Source organism: Sapajus apella, unplaced genomic scaffold (genome assembly GCF_009761245.1).
Source record: "Sapajus apella isolate SASKATOON/1434 unplaced genomic scaffold, GSC_monkey_1.0 scaffold75, whole genome shotgun sequence".
Taxonomy (NCBI): Eukaryota; Metazoa; Chordata; class Mammalia; order Primates; family Cebidae; genus Sapajus; species Sapajus apella.
The window spans coordinates 1,555,435-1,571,219 of NW_022437015.1; the positions used below are offsets into that span (position 1 = coordinate 1,555,435).

The following is a 15,785-nucleotide window of genomic DNA, read 5'->3' on the forward strand; positions in this document are numbered from 1 at the left end:
TACATTCTAGGATCAACTGTAAATGCAAGTCCCATTGAAAGGAAAATAGGGAGAGGAGGATTTGTGGACATAGTACATTTATTTAACCTATGCCAAGAATTGGCAAACTTTCTGTGAAGGGCCAGACAGTACAGTAATATTTCAAGCTCTATGGTCCATATGGTTTCTATTCCAACTACTCAACTCTGTTGTAGAATAAAAGCTGCTATCGATAATAATGAATGAACACAACTGTGTTTCAACAAAACATTTACAAAAGCAGGAGCTTATATCACCCATATTTCAGTTATTCTGATCTTCTGCAGGAGTGATCACAGACTGGATAAGCATATAATCTACATGAATCGTTTTAAGAAGGATATATTACAGAGTAAGTTGCAGGCTTTGAAAGTGCTGGCCTGTCACTTATACTCTGGAAATGGCATTTCTAAGAGCCTCCCTGACAAGAATCAGGGCAAAGTCAGCCTCTCTTCCCCTACTTACCTTAATCACTATGTTACCTTAATCACTGAGAGGACCCTCACTCTTTTGCTGCATGGTCACTCACATGGAGGATCTGGTAGACTTTAAAATACTTTTCAAATATCCTTCACAATCCAGTCTAGTGAGAAGTTACAAAAAGAAAAAAGACTGCATTGACCTTCCCAACACTCAGTTTGGTCAGCCTCCATTGCATTGAGCAACTGTGGCAGGTATTAAAAAGGAGAATGGGAAGAAGGGAGAAAACCACAAGATGTTGCTTAGTTTAACCTAATCATTTTCCACAACATAATGGGAAAAAAAGAATTGATATAACACTTATGATACATTATACATTTACTGGTTACTTATCCCTTTGTCTAACTTCACAAGAACAAAAGTTCTGTGGCAAGACTTTGTTAATGTCTGCAACATTCTCTGGTAGTTAGTTAAGTACTTAATAACTGTTGAAAGAAGGCTAGAAGGGCCAGATCATGACCAGTTTCCCTTCTCTTTTTTATCACCAACTGGGGAACCCCACCAAAGCCACTGACAACTTACCAAGGCTTCCCAACTGCCTCACAAGGACATCTGTGGCAACCATAGTTCATCCTCGCCCTCTGATGAAACTTGCTGGGCAGAAAGCACTGGTATGAGTAACAGGCAGATCTTAATGTTGCTCTTGACCAAGGACAAGTTTTCTGGCCATCCAGGAATCTGCATGTTTAACAAGCACCCCAGGTGATTTTTTGCATAATAAAACTTTTCACCATGGAAATTTCCAACATCAGAGGAGTAAAATCTCAGGAGCTATTATGGAAATCTTTTAGTGTGAAATGAGACCAAGGTGGGTGAGTCACTTGAGCCTGGGAGTTCAAGACCACCCTGGGCAACACAATGAGACCCCCATCTCTATTTAAAAAAAAAAAAGAAAAGAAGTATTTTACTGTGAAATAAAAACATTTCTGTCTCACATGGCTTCTTTGGATTTGATAGAACCTAGATGAAGGACTGAGTAGAAGACACAGTACTGGCTTGGATTCAAATCCATTTTCTATGCCAACTAGCTATAATCTTGGGCAATTTGCACCATCTACTTTATGGCCTCATATAATCTTGGGAAATTTCTAATTCCCCCATCTGTAAAAATGGGAGAATAGGGAAAAAAGAGATTAGATTATTTATTCTACAGTACGGCCTGAATATTTTAAGGCTTTTTTCATATCATAATGTGAAAATATCCAGTAATTGCCTAGTGCCTATTAAGAAAACTTACCAGGCCGGGCATAGTGGCTCACGCCTGTAGTCCCAGCACTTTGGGAGGCTGAGGCAGGCATATCATGAGGTCAGAGTTCGAGACCAGCCTGGCCAACATGGTGAAACCCTGTCTCTACTAAACATATAAAAATTAGCCAAGCGTGGTGGTGGGTGCCTGTAATCCCAGCTACTTGGGAGGCTGAGGCAGGAGAATTGCTTGAACCCGCGAGACAGAGGTTGCAGTGAGCCAAGATCGCACCATTGCACTCCAGCCTGGGGGACAAAGCAGGACTCTGTCTCAGAAAAAAAAAAAAAAAAAAAAACGCTTACCCTACCCCATCCCACTAACTGGACAAGCCCACCAAAGCCACTGACCACTTACCAAGACTTCACAATGGTTTGATGACTATGTGCAGGATGCTGATTTGAGCCTCTCCCAATTCTCTAATAACCTCACTGGAGGTTAACCAGGCAGGGCTCAATATATCTCTTCACCAGTGGCATAGTTTCTGATTGCATGTGACATCACCTATAGCACAGGGAGAAGAAAAAAACAAACGTAAGATGGAACAGTCAAGGTTTGAGATCCAGCCTTAATTTTATTTTTAACACCTTAGTCAAGTTATCCAGCCAGCCACACCATGGATCTCAGATTTTAATCTTGCTAAGCATTCACACTAGCATCACAATTATATTATCTGGCAAAGGCAGTTGCAAGATCTACAATTTTTAGTAAGGATTCCTGCCCTTATTTTAAATGAGATAACCTGGGTACAGAGGTACCAATGATGACACCAAAGCGTTAGTACTCAGATGAGAACTCTCATGCTTATCTAAGTAGATTCCTTCAAATTCTTCCCCTCTTTAGACTTCAATATCACTATCTGTGAAAGGAGGTAAACTTGATCCCTTAGTGGCCTTTCTGTGTCTGGCAGTTAATGAACCTACATTCTTTAGTCCTGACCAAAACAGCCTGCAAAAGGTGAATGAAACCTTCATCTAGTCATCAGATGGCATCTGGTTTTCACACTGATAGGAAAAGGTTACAAAACTCTGACCTCTTGGACCAAGCCCCTATCACTTACAATCTCAACTCCCACCAGGACTCAGCTTACCTTAAGTGAAAAGGAACTGAACATTACCTGCTCCCTCACCTAGCTGCCTGAGTTATTAAAAGGACCACAAAAAGCTAGGCAGACCAGTGGCTAGGCCCCTACCTTCAAGAATCAACCACTGGAATAACTGGCTCTGAGTCATGAGACACAAACCAAAGACTATCAAGGAACCCTTTCCCTTTTTCTTTTTTTGAGACGGAGTCTTGCTCTGCCACCCAGGCTAGAGTGCGGTGGCCTGATCTCCACCTCCCAGGTTCAAGCGATTCTCCTGCCTCAGCCTCCCAAGTAGCTGGGATTACAGACTACCCCAAGGGCGCCAGGATAATTTTAGTATTTTTAGTAGAGATGGGGTTTCACCATCTTGGCTACGCTGGTCTCGAACTCCTGACCTCATGATCCATCCGCCTTGGCCTCCCAAAATGCTGGGATTATAGGCCTGAGCCACCATACCCAGCCAAGGGGTCCTTTCTTTCTTTTTTTTTTTGAGACGGAGTCTCGCTCTGTCACCAGACTGGAGTGCAGTGGCACAATCTCCACTCACTGCAACCTCTGCCTCCCAGGTTCAAGTGATTCTCCTGCCTCAGCCTCCCTAGTAGCTGGGACTACAGGTGCACATCACCATGCCCAGCTAATTTTTGTATTTTTGGTAGAGACGGGGTTTCACCATGTTGGCCAGGATGGTCTTAATCCCTTGACCTCATGATCCACCCGCCTCAGCCTCCCAAAACTCTAGATTACAGACTTGAGCCACCACGCTTGGCGAGGATCCTTTCTTTCTAAGGAAGCAGCCTACTGCCTGTAAGTTTCTCAGTCCCTAGCTACTTAGCATGAAAAGTAACCCAGAAATCTGGCAATTCAGGAATAGCCCAAAGCCCAGTTACTGTTATCATTATATGCTGGCAGCACTAGCATATACTGCTAAGTTTTCTGTTACTTACTCAGTGAAATGCAGGCAACCCTCAACTGAAACCCCTGGAAGACCCAAGGAGCAGTTACCCAGGACTTACCCACCAGCAAGAAAGTATCTGTCCTCTCATCTACTAGTGACCATGAGACCCAGGTAGAAAGTTCTCCCACCGTAGTTATGGAAGATTAGTGCTGCCTAGCTGAGAGGAGAGGGGAAGCAGGAGCCTTGATAGGCTTGAGCCATCTCTTTATTGGCACAACTAAGGCCACCATTTACTAGAGCAAGACCTGCATATTCATAAGCAGCTGCTGCCACTAGCAATTACTGTAGCTTTAAAGCCCAGAGGGACAAGGGTAGAAAAAGAACGTGTGGAGGGCCTAACTGGGAAATAAATGGTAAGTGTAAACACTGATCCAGAAAATGCTTGTACTAAGGAGCCAGGAATAGAGGGGTAGGTAGTAATTAGTGCCTTCCTCTGAAGACAGTGATCTTATTTCTACCATTCCCTTCCCCCACCCCACCCAGCTCTTTTCTGAACTAAATTTCTCCAGTTTCCAGGCCCCCTCGCCATCCCCATTTATTCTACTTTTGTTTAGGTCAACAATTTTAAAATGGAAATAGTTTCGTTTTGTTTTTGTTTTTTGAGACGGAGTTTCACTCATGTTACCCAGGCTGGAGTGCAATGGCGCGATCTCAGCTCACCGCAACCTCCGCCTCCTGGGTTCAGGCAATTCTCCTGCCTCAGCCTCCTGAGTAGCTGGGATTACAGGCACGCACCACCATGCCCAGCTAATTTTTTGTACTTTTAGTAGAGACGGGGTTTCACCATGTTGGCCAGGATGGTCTCGATCTCTTGACCTCGTGATCCACCCGCCTCGGCCTCCCAAAGTGCTGGGATTACAGGCTTGAGCCACCGCACCCGGCCTAATAGTTTCAATGTGTCTCTAACTTTGAAAGTCATAGATGAACACTGCAAAAAAAAAAAAAAAAAAAATTCCAGAACTATATTAGGCAAAGAATGCAAAAATCAGCCAGAATCCCAGGAAAGTTTAACACTTGGGGTATGTTCTTCCAACAACTTTCATGTACATGCACAAACATGAATTCTTATTTTACAATGATTAGATGAAATCATACTATTGCTCTTTAGCCCGTTTTTAATTAATATACTGTATACAACTTTCCAAGTCAAATGTTTATCTACAAGACGTTTTATTTTTAATGGCTATGTTGTGCCATTACAACAAAATGTATTTAGCCAAATTCCTATTCTTGACTAGGTAAGTTTTTCCATTATTTAGCTGTTATGAACACCACGAAAATGTGCTCATATCTAAATCTTCTGTAATAATGTTAAACACATATTTGGGGGTATATCCCTATAGATGAATACAAACCTTACAGTGTAAGAGAATTACCAAGATCAGTAAAACAAGGTCTGTACCCTTGAATTTAAATCAAAGGAGACAGACACAAACAGGTAACATTTAACATTATCATGTCCATGGACAAAGATAAACAAAATTTCATGGTGATTCCTAATTGAAACTGCAGCTCTTGCTAACAGAAAAGGCTGAAAGAATACTATTAGTAGCACAAGTTAAAAATCCATTTGCTAGAATTCCAAAGAATTATGCTAATGCTAAATATTGCCTCATTAGCATTTCAATATGACGTTGTTTTTTCTCCTTTAGCAAGCCTTAAAGGAAAGAAACAAGCAGAAGCTGCTCAGAAAACCACCTACCCCAAAGGCAGAGAACTGAGTAAGGTACAGGGCAGTATGACACTTGACCTAGACTTCCATCTTTCCTTCCCTCTACTATTTTCAGTAAACAACAGTGAGCTGGCCAGACACAGTGGCTCACGCCTGTAATCCCAGCACTTTGGGAGGCCAAGTCGGGTGGATGTTGAGGTCAGGAATTCAAAACCAGCCTGGTCAAGATGGTAAAACCGCATCTCTACTAAAAATGCAAAAATTAGCTGGGCGTGGTGGCAGGGGCCTGTAATCCCAGCTTCTTAGAAGGCTGAGGCAGAGAATTGCTTGAAGACAGGAGGCGGAGGTTGCAGTGAGCCAAGATCACGCCAATGCACTCCAACCTGGGTGACAGAGCAAGACTCTCTCAAAAAAAAAAAAAAAAAAAAAAAAAAAAAAGCAGTGAGCTATGGCTATTTCCTTTCAGAAACAACATGGATTCTCTCCCCGAGACTCATTCCTGCACAGATCTGCTTACACATAGTTGAGATGTGCTGGTATTCATGCCGACTTAGAAGGTACAAATAAGAATGAAAAGAAACTTTTTCAGCACCATGATGGGTCAGATATAGATGACATTAACATGGATGACAGACGGATTTTTAAAACCAACTCAACAAAGATGAGTTAATGTGATAATGCAAACAGTCCTGAACCTTTTAGTAACATTTCAGTCATAGGCGCATATACAATGGTGGTTCCATAAGATGATAACACCACATTTTTACTGTACCTTTTCTATGTTTAGATATATAAATACTTACCATTGTGTTCCAAATGCCTACAGTATTCAATACAGCAACATGCTGTACAGGTTTGTGGCCTAGGAGGAATAGGCTATATCATATAGCCTAGGCGTATAGTAAGCTATACCATCAAGGTTAGTGTAAGTACAGCCCTCTGTGATGCTCACACAATAAAATCACTTAATTACGCATTACTCAGAACACATCCTGTCTTTAAGCAACACACGACTGTATAATTAAATGTTAATTATAAAATCTAAGTGTTGGGTATATGGCTTTTCGCCGTACAGTTCTTTCAACTTTTCTGTATGTATGTTTGACAACTTTCACAACAAAATGTTGGGGAAAATCCAGCAAGCAGCTTTAAAAATATAGCTATAAGTCCTTTCCTTCATTATATTTTATTACTAGGATGATCCTATCCAACAAGATGAGCCTATTCAATGCTTCCTCCGTTTTGTTTTAGATTTAGCTTTCTCAAACATGACTTTGAGCTCTCCCACTTTTTAATGAAGTGAAATGAATCAAAATGTATTCATAGGTAGTTTACCAAGATAGTACATGTAATGTTGGTGAGGCATAAGGGGAGGGGCTCTGGCTCACTACCTGCATACATCTAAATAAATTAATATTTTGAACACCCCACTTCTTCATTTAAAAATTACCATTAGGATCCTCTAAACATTTGCCTCAGCTTACCTTTCTGCCTTAGCCCACATTAAATCCTTATTTCCAATATTCTCATTGCAAAGAACTGTGCAGGAAGGAGGGGAGCAAGGGTGAAGGCACCAGAGCATGCTATGTTCACATGCTTCAAGTCTGAATATAATAAAAGTTATTTCTAGAATAGAGGTTCAAAGCTTGATGTTGAAGGATAGGGTATAACTGACTTGAGTGCAGGACCCTGGGGGAGGTCCTATAATCTCCTACTTTAAAACATGTCTTAGCTGGCTTACCTGTAAAAAGGAAAAAGACTTGTCACAAGTAATGACAAAGTAAATATGAATTATAAATATGAATTTCTGGTCTGGTAAATGGAATGAGGAATGAAACCATCACTGTTGTGTGATGATCCAGAGCAGGCACAGCAATCTTTTTCTATAAAGGCTTTGCAGGCCACAATGTCTCCGATATATTTAATGGCAAAAACAGCAACTACTTTTGCACCAAACTAATAGCTACTTACTTAACTCTGCCATTGGGATGCCAAAATGGCCCCACATAAAACATTGATGAATGAACATGGCTGTGTTCCAGTATAGAACTGTATTTGCAAAAACAGGTAGCCCATGGGCAATAAAGTTTGCCCACCCCTGGTTTAGAATATGGAGTCTGGTTGGGTGTAGTGGCTCACACCTGTAATCCCAGCACTCTGGGAAGCCGAGGGAGGCAGATCGCTTGAGTTCAGGAGTTTGAGAACAGCCTGGCTAACATAACAAGACCCTGTCTCTACAAAAAATACAAAAATTAGCCAGGACTGGTTGCACACACCTATTATCCTAACGCAGAATGCTGACGTGGAAGGATCACCTAAGCCTAGGAGTTCGAGGCTACAGTGATCCGTCATACCATTGCACTCCAGCCTGGGCAACAGAGCGAGAACTTGTCTCTTTAAAAAAAAAAAAAAAAAAAGAAAGAAAAATATAAAGTCCTACCTAGGAATACTATTTGGATGATGACCTGGGCCCTGAGGATAAGGCCCTCATCTAACAGTTATCACTCAAGTCCCACCAAGAAAGCAAGTGTCAGCAGTAGCAACGGTTGCAACATCTGTAAATACCAAGGACTGAAATCCAAACACAAAATGGCATTGTCTCATGAGAAACTCTAAAGAAGATATACACATAACTAGAAAGAAATATCAAGTTTCTGACCACATGCTTTTTGAAGAAACAGCTGACAATCCAGAGCCTGTGGAGATCACTTTAGCAGGCACACAATAAATGTTTGTTGATGAGTCATTCATTTATTCATCTAATAAACATTTACTGAGGCCTACTAATGTGCCAGGCTGGGCTCTGGAGATGAAGACACCTTCCTTGCCCTCAAGGAGCTCACAGTCTAACTGATAACAGGAAGAGAGACAGGCATATACACAGACAATTACAATACAATCTGATAAGTGCTGTAACACTTATCAGGTTGTATTATAATGGCCGATGTAAAATTTCTTTCCAGGGGGTGCTGCTCCAGGCTGTTGCTGGCTGTAACATCAAGAGAGGGGAGGAATAAATTATAGAAATCAAAGGTTAAATGCTTTTCAGTTATTTCAAATATTCAGGCTTTCCCTAATCCCTGGCCATAGATGGATTTGGGAACTAGACACTGGCATGATGTAAAATGGGACTTCCATGCACAGACTTCCAATAAAGGACCTTCTAAAACCCCTCTTCTAAAATGACTTTTTTTTTTTTTTTTTTTTTTTTTTTTTGCTTATACTCCTCTTAACCTCCCCGCTCTAATTCGTACATGAGCCTGGTTTAACATCTACAACTAGTAAAATGCTGAAAAATGGGAGCTTACAACTAACTGGATTAACCCAGTGTAACCGGATAGCAAAAAGCAGTAAGTTACAGCTCATTTGGCACTTCTAAATCCAATAATCCTCATCCTTCACTGAAAAAAATAAGTTAGAATGTTATTAAATATGAAATAGATAATATACACATCATAGAGTAGGAATAAGTTAGAACATTTACTTAATAAACATAATTGGACAGATTTTCTGAACTAGAAATAACACTCAGCTTCAGTAAACCAGAATTAGACTCCTCCAAAACCTGAGACTATTTAATTCGCCTATGTATTATAAACAAGGAATATGAAACTGAGAGGTAACACACTCTGCCCATTCCCTTTTCAAAATTGTGTGAGTGATAGTAACAGACTCCTTGAGACAAAATTACCACTGTAATAGTTATTTGGTTCAGATGGTTTTATACAAAGATAGGATGGTATTTTTCTGTGCCTCATACTTTTCTTAATAATGCCTAGGTTTTTAATGGCTCTTTTGCTCTGTACCAGCAAATTGGGCAGATAACATCAGTAAGTTGTTGACAGTTATACTGAGATCATTGTTTTGAGACCCAATGTCTTTAGGAGGCTGTTATTTAATAAGTTTAACATACTATTTTCCCCTAAAGTTACTAAACTGCTCTTGCCTACACACTGTTCCTTTCTGCCAATTAGCTCTTTCCTGGTGCCTTCTCAGATTAGCGTTTCATATCCTCAAAGCACTTAACAGTATGTATAAATATGGACATTTCACTACTGCCCATATTCTCCCTCAGACCACTCAGAAATATTTAAAATAAGACCAGTCCCTGAATGGATCAGGGAGAAGGGACCACTGTTTTGTTTCTTGTCTAAATTAGTTTCTCATTAAAGACAAAATGTTGCCCTGTCTTCTCCCCACACCCAAAGCCAGGGAGCACCAACGATGTGCAGTACTCAAAAGTGCTTTCCTTTCAGATAAAAAGAAATGGATTTCTATTTAAAAATCAGACAAGGCTAAGCAAAGTGGCTCATGTCTGTAATTCCGGCACTTTGGGAGTCCCAAGTGGGAGGATCACTTGAGCCCAGGAGTTCCAGACCAGCCTGGGCAAGACCTCCACACTAAAAATAAAAACAAAAATAAGATAGAGGTCAGACAAATGTTATCTCAAAATGGCTACCAAAAACCAGACATGTATCCACACAACAGTTATATCTGGAATTGCAAACATTTCTTCAGACTCAATGGCAACAAATATTACTGGGAGCATATCCTCGATAAATGACATTTGCAATTTACAAATAACATTCAGGCACAAATTGACTAATTCACAAAAGGAAACAGAGCTAGTAATTGAGATCTGAAAGTCCAGCCTTACCAATAATCAGAGAACTGTATCACAAAACAAAGATATCAGCCAGGTATGGTGGCTCATCCCTATAATCCCAGCATTTTGGGAAGCTGAGGCAGGAGAATCACTTGAGCCCAGGAGTTCAAGACAAGCCTGAGCAACATGGCAAAACCCCATCTCTACAAAAAAATTTAAAAATTAGCTGGACATGGTGGCGCACACCTGTAGTCCCGCTACTCAGGAGGCTGAGGTGGGAGAATGTCTGGAGCCCTGGAGGTTGAGGCTTCAGTGACTCATGATCACGCCACTGTACTCCAGCCTGGGTGAAAGAGGGACAGCCTGTCAAAAAAAAAAAAAAAAAAAAACCCACAAAGATATCATTCATTCATTTACATATGGAATGTAAAATATAATATATATATAAATATATATATATATATTTTATAAGTACCTAAAACAAAAGCAAAAATATTTTTTATAAGTACCTAAATGACTGGGTACAAAAATTGACATTAATTTTTTGAAAAAAGCAACTATGCCAATTCCTTGTAATGTTCAAACCTTTTGACAAATAACTAATTCTAGAAGTCTCTTAGATAAGCAACCCAAAATAGATAAATAATAAAAACCAAATGAAAAGACATTCATTACATAATTTAAAATAATGAAAATCTGTAAAATACTTCCATACAACAGAACGTCATGAAACAATTAATGACAATTACAAAGAATGTTTAAGATGGACATTTATGTGATATAATGTTTAAAACAAAACACAATACAAAATAGTACACATATATCATCAACTGCATAAAAAAATGCAGATTACGAAGTGAATAAATGTGTTAACAATAGTTATCTCCGGGTGGTGAAATTATGGATCTTTTTTCTCCCATGCTTGATAGTTATCCTCAGGCAAAGTTATAATATTTACCAAATTTCTAGACTGAGGGAGCTATTCAAATTTAAACAATAGAAGAAAAATCACAAAATAGAAGATATATTTGCCAAATAATTTCAAATCTGTACTAACCAAAAATTTAAAAACAAAAATTATGAGGCAAACAATAACATGGAGTAGGTATTTATAACATTACAAAAGTAATTATTTACAGAACACACTCAAACAGATAATAATAAACACTAAACTAAAGCTTCAACACATAAATCAACATAAGATATGAACTATTATTACACAAAAGAAAACTGCTGACAAATATATGGAGGAAGAAAGAATCCAAGCTAATAAGCAAATGAAAAATTAATACTGGTTTTTATCCATTAAAAATTAAAAAACAACATTTAACGTTTGTATGAGTAAAAATTGATACAACCTTTTTGGGAAGAAATTTGGCAATACATACTGAGAGTTTAAAATGTCCGTACTTTGATGTACTAACTCCACTTCCACGAATGTATCCCTAAGCAAATAATAAAAATAAAACACACGTATTTTCAGTCTTTTATAACAAGAAAAAAAGACAATAACTTTTCCATCACTGTTGTATATTTGGATCAACATGGCGAAGTATTAATTAAAAAAAAACCTACTGCAGCAAATGACTGGTTAGATGTCTCAAAGCATTAGAATCAGACAGAAAATCAGGCAAAACAAGAAGGGTGTGTCCAGCCTGCCGCAGTCGGCCATTTTAGACCCTCTGCAGAACAAAAAGCACAGAAGACAAGGGTAGTTAAGGATAGTCACCCCACTAGGCACCAAATCAACAATTCTTTACTTTTTGTCTCCTAGGTATGTAACCCTATACTCTGCAGTCAAAAACAGAAAACAAGTCTCCCTTTTCAAAAGGCTTTGGTTAGTTACAAACAAATTTTGAAACCATAAAAGAAGGTTCCCTTAAATTCGCCTCCTCTTTTTAGGAGATAAAGCATAATGATTAAGAGCACAGGCTTCTGGAGCCATCCCACCTGGATAAAAATCCAGTATCAGCCATTGAAATGGCTGTAAAGCCTTGAACAAATTAAAATTGTGTCCCTCAAATATCTCATTTGTAAAAGCTTAATAACAGTATTGCTGTTTCATAAGATTGTTGAGAGTACCAAATGAATTACGGCCTATGTAAAAGCACGCAGACCAGAACGTCACAAGTAGTTAAGTGCTATAGACGTTTAAGTATAATTATTATTACAGATGCAGAAATAGGCCCAGTGGCCGGGCGCGGCAGCTTACGCTTGTAATCCCAGCACTTTGTGAGTTGGAGGCCGGTGAATCACTTGAGGCCAGGAGTTCGAGACCAGCCTGGCCAACATGGCAAAACCCTGTCTCTACTAAAATTAAAAAATTAGCCGGGCGTGGTGGCGCCCACCTGTAATCCCAGCTACTACTCGGGAGGCTGAGTGAGGCACGGAAATCGCTTGAACCCAGGAGGCAGAGGTTTTAGTGAGCTGAGATTGCACCACTGCACTCCAGCCTGGGCAACGGAGCAAGACTCTGTCTAAAAGTAAATAAATGAGAGAGAAAGAGAGAGAGAGGGAGAGAGAGAGAGAGAAATAGACCCAGAGAAGGAAAAGGACCACCATGAAATCATAGCTAGGATTATTGGAAAAAGATCTGTTTTTTCACTTTTTTAATCTTGTCCCCTTGGAGTCATGACAGTACATCTGCCTTTAAAAAAGAAAAGAAACTCTAATGTTCCCCCTTGACAAAACCGTGCTGAAAGTTCTACAGAAGAAAAAATAAAGGAAGGTGAAAGCCCAGGCTACCTTCATAACACCACTGCCACTAACTACTTTCCAATCTTTCTCTACAACAGTATGAGTCCCAGGCAACCATAGGTCCAAATTCCAGGTTTACGGCAAAGAGTAACAAGCATTTGGAAACACATCCAAATCCTCACGCCCGTGTTCTCAGGGAAGAAAATCAAGGGCTTTCGGCAATCAAGGGCATCAATATTAGATTCTCACACTACAACCACTGTGCTTTGCTACTCTGATGGAATGACTGTATTCAAAGCCAAGTACAAGCGGCCCATGATCGGAAAGCCAGAGAGAGGCCTTCGAAAGCATACTGCCCAAATGTGGCCTGTCTCCAAGTGCTCCCTTTTTACGCATTTCCTACGCACCGCCAGCTGCCGCAACCTTTTGCAGAGTCATCATCCCCTCCTCATTTTTGAACCCACTTACCGATAGGCCAGTGATAGGCTAAGATTCTGGGTTAATTTCTAGTATATCTGGCCACAGCATAGGAAAACTCCAACTCAGGTTGATCCCTTCACTCAGCTAAAAGAGTAGTTCTCTGCAGGGCCTGATAGCCCAAGATGGCCAAGCAAAGACAGCTTACCTCCCCCCTCGCCATTTTGCAACCTTAATTACACGAACACTGAGCACCTCCCCTCCCCGGCATTCTGTTTGAAATACGCATGCGCGCCGCTTCCTCCTTACCATTCTCCCCATCAAGATGTCTCAAATACGCATGAGCGCCGTCTCTCCCTCCCAACCTCTGGTGCCAACTTCTAGCAACTTTGCGTTCGTAAATATGCATGCGAGCCCTTCTCTTCCCGACCCTCCAACCCCCACTCCATTCAAGCCTTGCGCATGCGTGTCTCCCTCTCCTCGCCACCCACTGGAGCCCCTCCCCTTAACTCAGGTCTTCTCAAATACTGTAAGCTTGAGCGCCGCCCCTCGGTGCCGCGCCTCCTCATCCAGCCTCTCAAATACCCTGCGCACCGCGCTAGTCCTCTTTCTTCTTGCTCCCATTTATATACAGTATGCATGCCTGATGCTATCTGGACGTATTTCTCGCCACAGTTCTGCCCCATTGCCCAAGGAGAGCCACTACCAGCCTTCTCTAATGCGGGTAGATGCGGTAAACTAGGGAAATTGAATCCGGGAAAGAAGGCGTTGCAGGTGATCAGAGTGAAACCCAGATCTAGATTGAATCGGTCCCGACTCCAAGGGAGGGGGCTATAATACCCTAGGAATCACATAAGACCCGCCAACATGAACAAAGCCAAGGAAAACTCTCCTAAATAATCGGATGAACCTGATCCTAAGGCCTTGCCCTTTAAATACATCTGCTACAAATGACGAACCCCAAATGTTTTAAACAGGGAACATGGAAAACACCGATGCTCAGGTGCCTTGACTCTAGTTAGAGGAAAGGAGTCTGCATTCCTTTCACAATGGGAAGCAAATGCTCAACATCCTTGGAGAACTGGTGCCTGTAACGGATTCCATTTTTTCCTCCCATGAACTGGAAAAATGCACAAATTAAGGATCTTCCTGGCCCAAGTTCCCTCCGCCGCCCTCCATGTTCTGTTCTTCCCCTATATCGTTCCTTTACCTCCTGGTTGAATTCAGTGTTGTAGCAGGAATTCTTAGAGCCGGCAGTCCCAAGATGGGGTGGAGAGAGCGGCATGAAAGAGAGAGAGAGAGAGAGAGATCCTTGAATGGCAGCAACAGGCCTTAGCGGCAATGGACAGCAGACACAGGACCAGCTGTGCCTCGAGCCGCAACGCTGATGCCAGAAAAGGACAACCTCTCCGGAATCGCCGCAGTGTGCTTCCAGCGCATGCGCTGCGCACGCCCTTTACCCTCCTCCCCCTCCCCCTACCGACTCTCGGAGTCTAACCTTCAGCAGTCTACCGACCTCCTTCACTCCTTTCCCAGGGCCCCCTATCCCACTCTGCTTCTTCCACCTTTCCCCTCCCCTCGGTCACAGGGGTCTCCACTATCATCTCTCGCTCAGCCCATCCTTCCTTCGTCAACACCCCTCCCATTATTCTTAGCCCACCATCTACCTTTATGCCCTCTGTTATTGTTAGTGCGCCACCCTCCAATTCTTCACCTTCCCTGCCAGTCTGCAGCCCTCTTGGGCCTCTTACTCCTGTCCTCCTATGCCTGATGTTGAAAATTGTAAAAATTACCGCAAAACAAAACAAAACGAAATTTAAAAAACAATTGTAGGCCGGGCGCGGTGGCTCACACCTGTAATCCCAGCGCTTTGGGAGGCCGAGGTGGGCAGAACCCTTGAGTCCAGGAGTTCGAGAACAGCTTGGGCCACATGGAGAAACCCCGTCTATACAAAAAAATACATAAATTAGCTGGGCATGGGGATGCGCGCCTGCACTCCCAGCCATTCAGAAGGCTGAGGTGTTGGGAGGCTGAGGCAGGAGAATCGCTTGAACCCGGCAGGCGGAGGTTGCAGTGAGCCGAGGTCATACCACTGCACTCCAGCCTAGGCGACAGAGCCAGACTCCGTCTCAAAACAAAACGAAACAAACAAACAGAAGGCTGAGGTGGGAGAATCACTCCAGCCCAGGAAGTCGAGGCTACAGTGAGCCTTGATTGTCCCACTGCACGCCAGCCTGGGCAAAAGAGTGAGACCCTCGTCTCAAAAAAACGAAAAAACGTATTTCCACACACCGTCTCCAAAGTAGCTGTCACCCTCTCCCAACCAGCCCGTCTCGGGCAAACAGAACGCCTTATTGATGATGACCCACAGAAGATCCAGAGACAGGGAACCAGAACAAAAACTGCAAGGGTGTTCAATCAGTTTTGGGGATAAGAGGCAGTAGGCTATCAACATGGAAAGGTCTTTTCTTTCTATTCACAACCCTGGTAATTGTCTGGACATTAAAAATGAGATTCAGTGTCCTTCACTGCTTACTACAAGGCCTGTTCCTGTCTTTTGTGAGAACTCTAATATTAATTTTGAGAGAAATGGCATTATTTACTTAAGAGGCT

The 15,785-nt window shown here is 41.7% G+C and overlaps 1 long non-coding RNA gene across 9 annotated transcripts in view; it reads right to left on the minus strand.

Moving 5' to 3' along the window:
* Window positions 1-14,584, minus strand: part of LOC116532227 — a 52,657-nt gene extending 38,073 nt beyond the window's left edge. For 5 of the 9 annotated variants that reach the window (XR_004260786.1, XR_004260787.1, XR_004260783.1 and 2 more), the window contains exons 1-3: window positions 14,383-14,584; window positions 2,099-2,245; window positions 484-601 (exon numbers count right to left, since the gene is read on the minus strand). This is a non-coding gene — a long non-coding RNA (uncharacterized LOC116532227). The other 4 variants (XR_004260789.1, XR_004260784.1, XR_004260788.1 and 1 more) reach the window with 4 other exon arrangements.
* Between the last annotated feature and the right edge of the window lie 1,201 nt (window positions 14,585-15,785).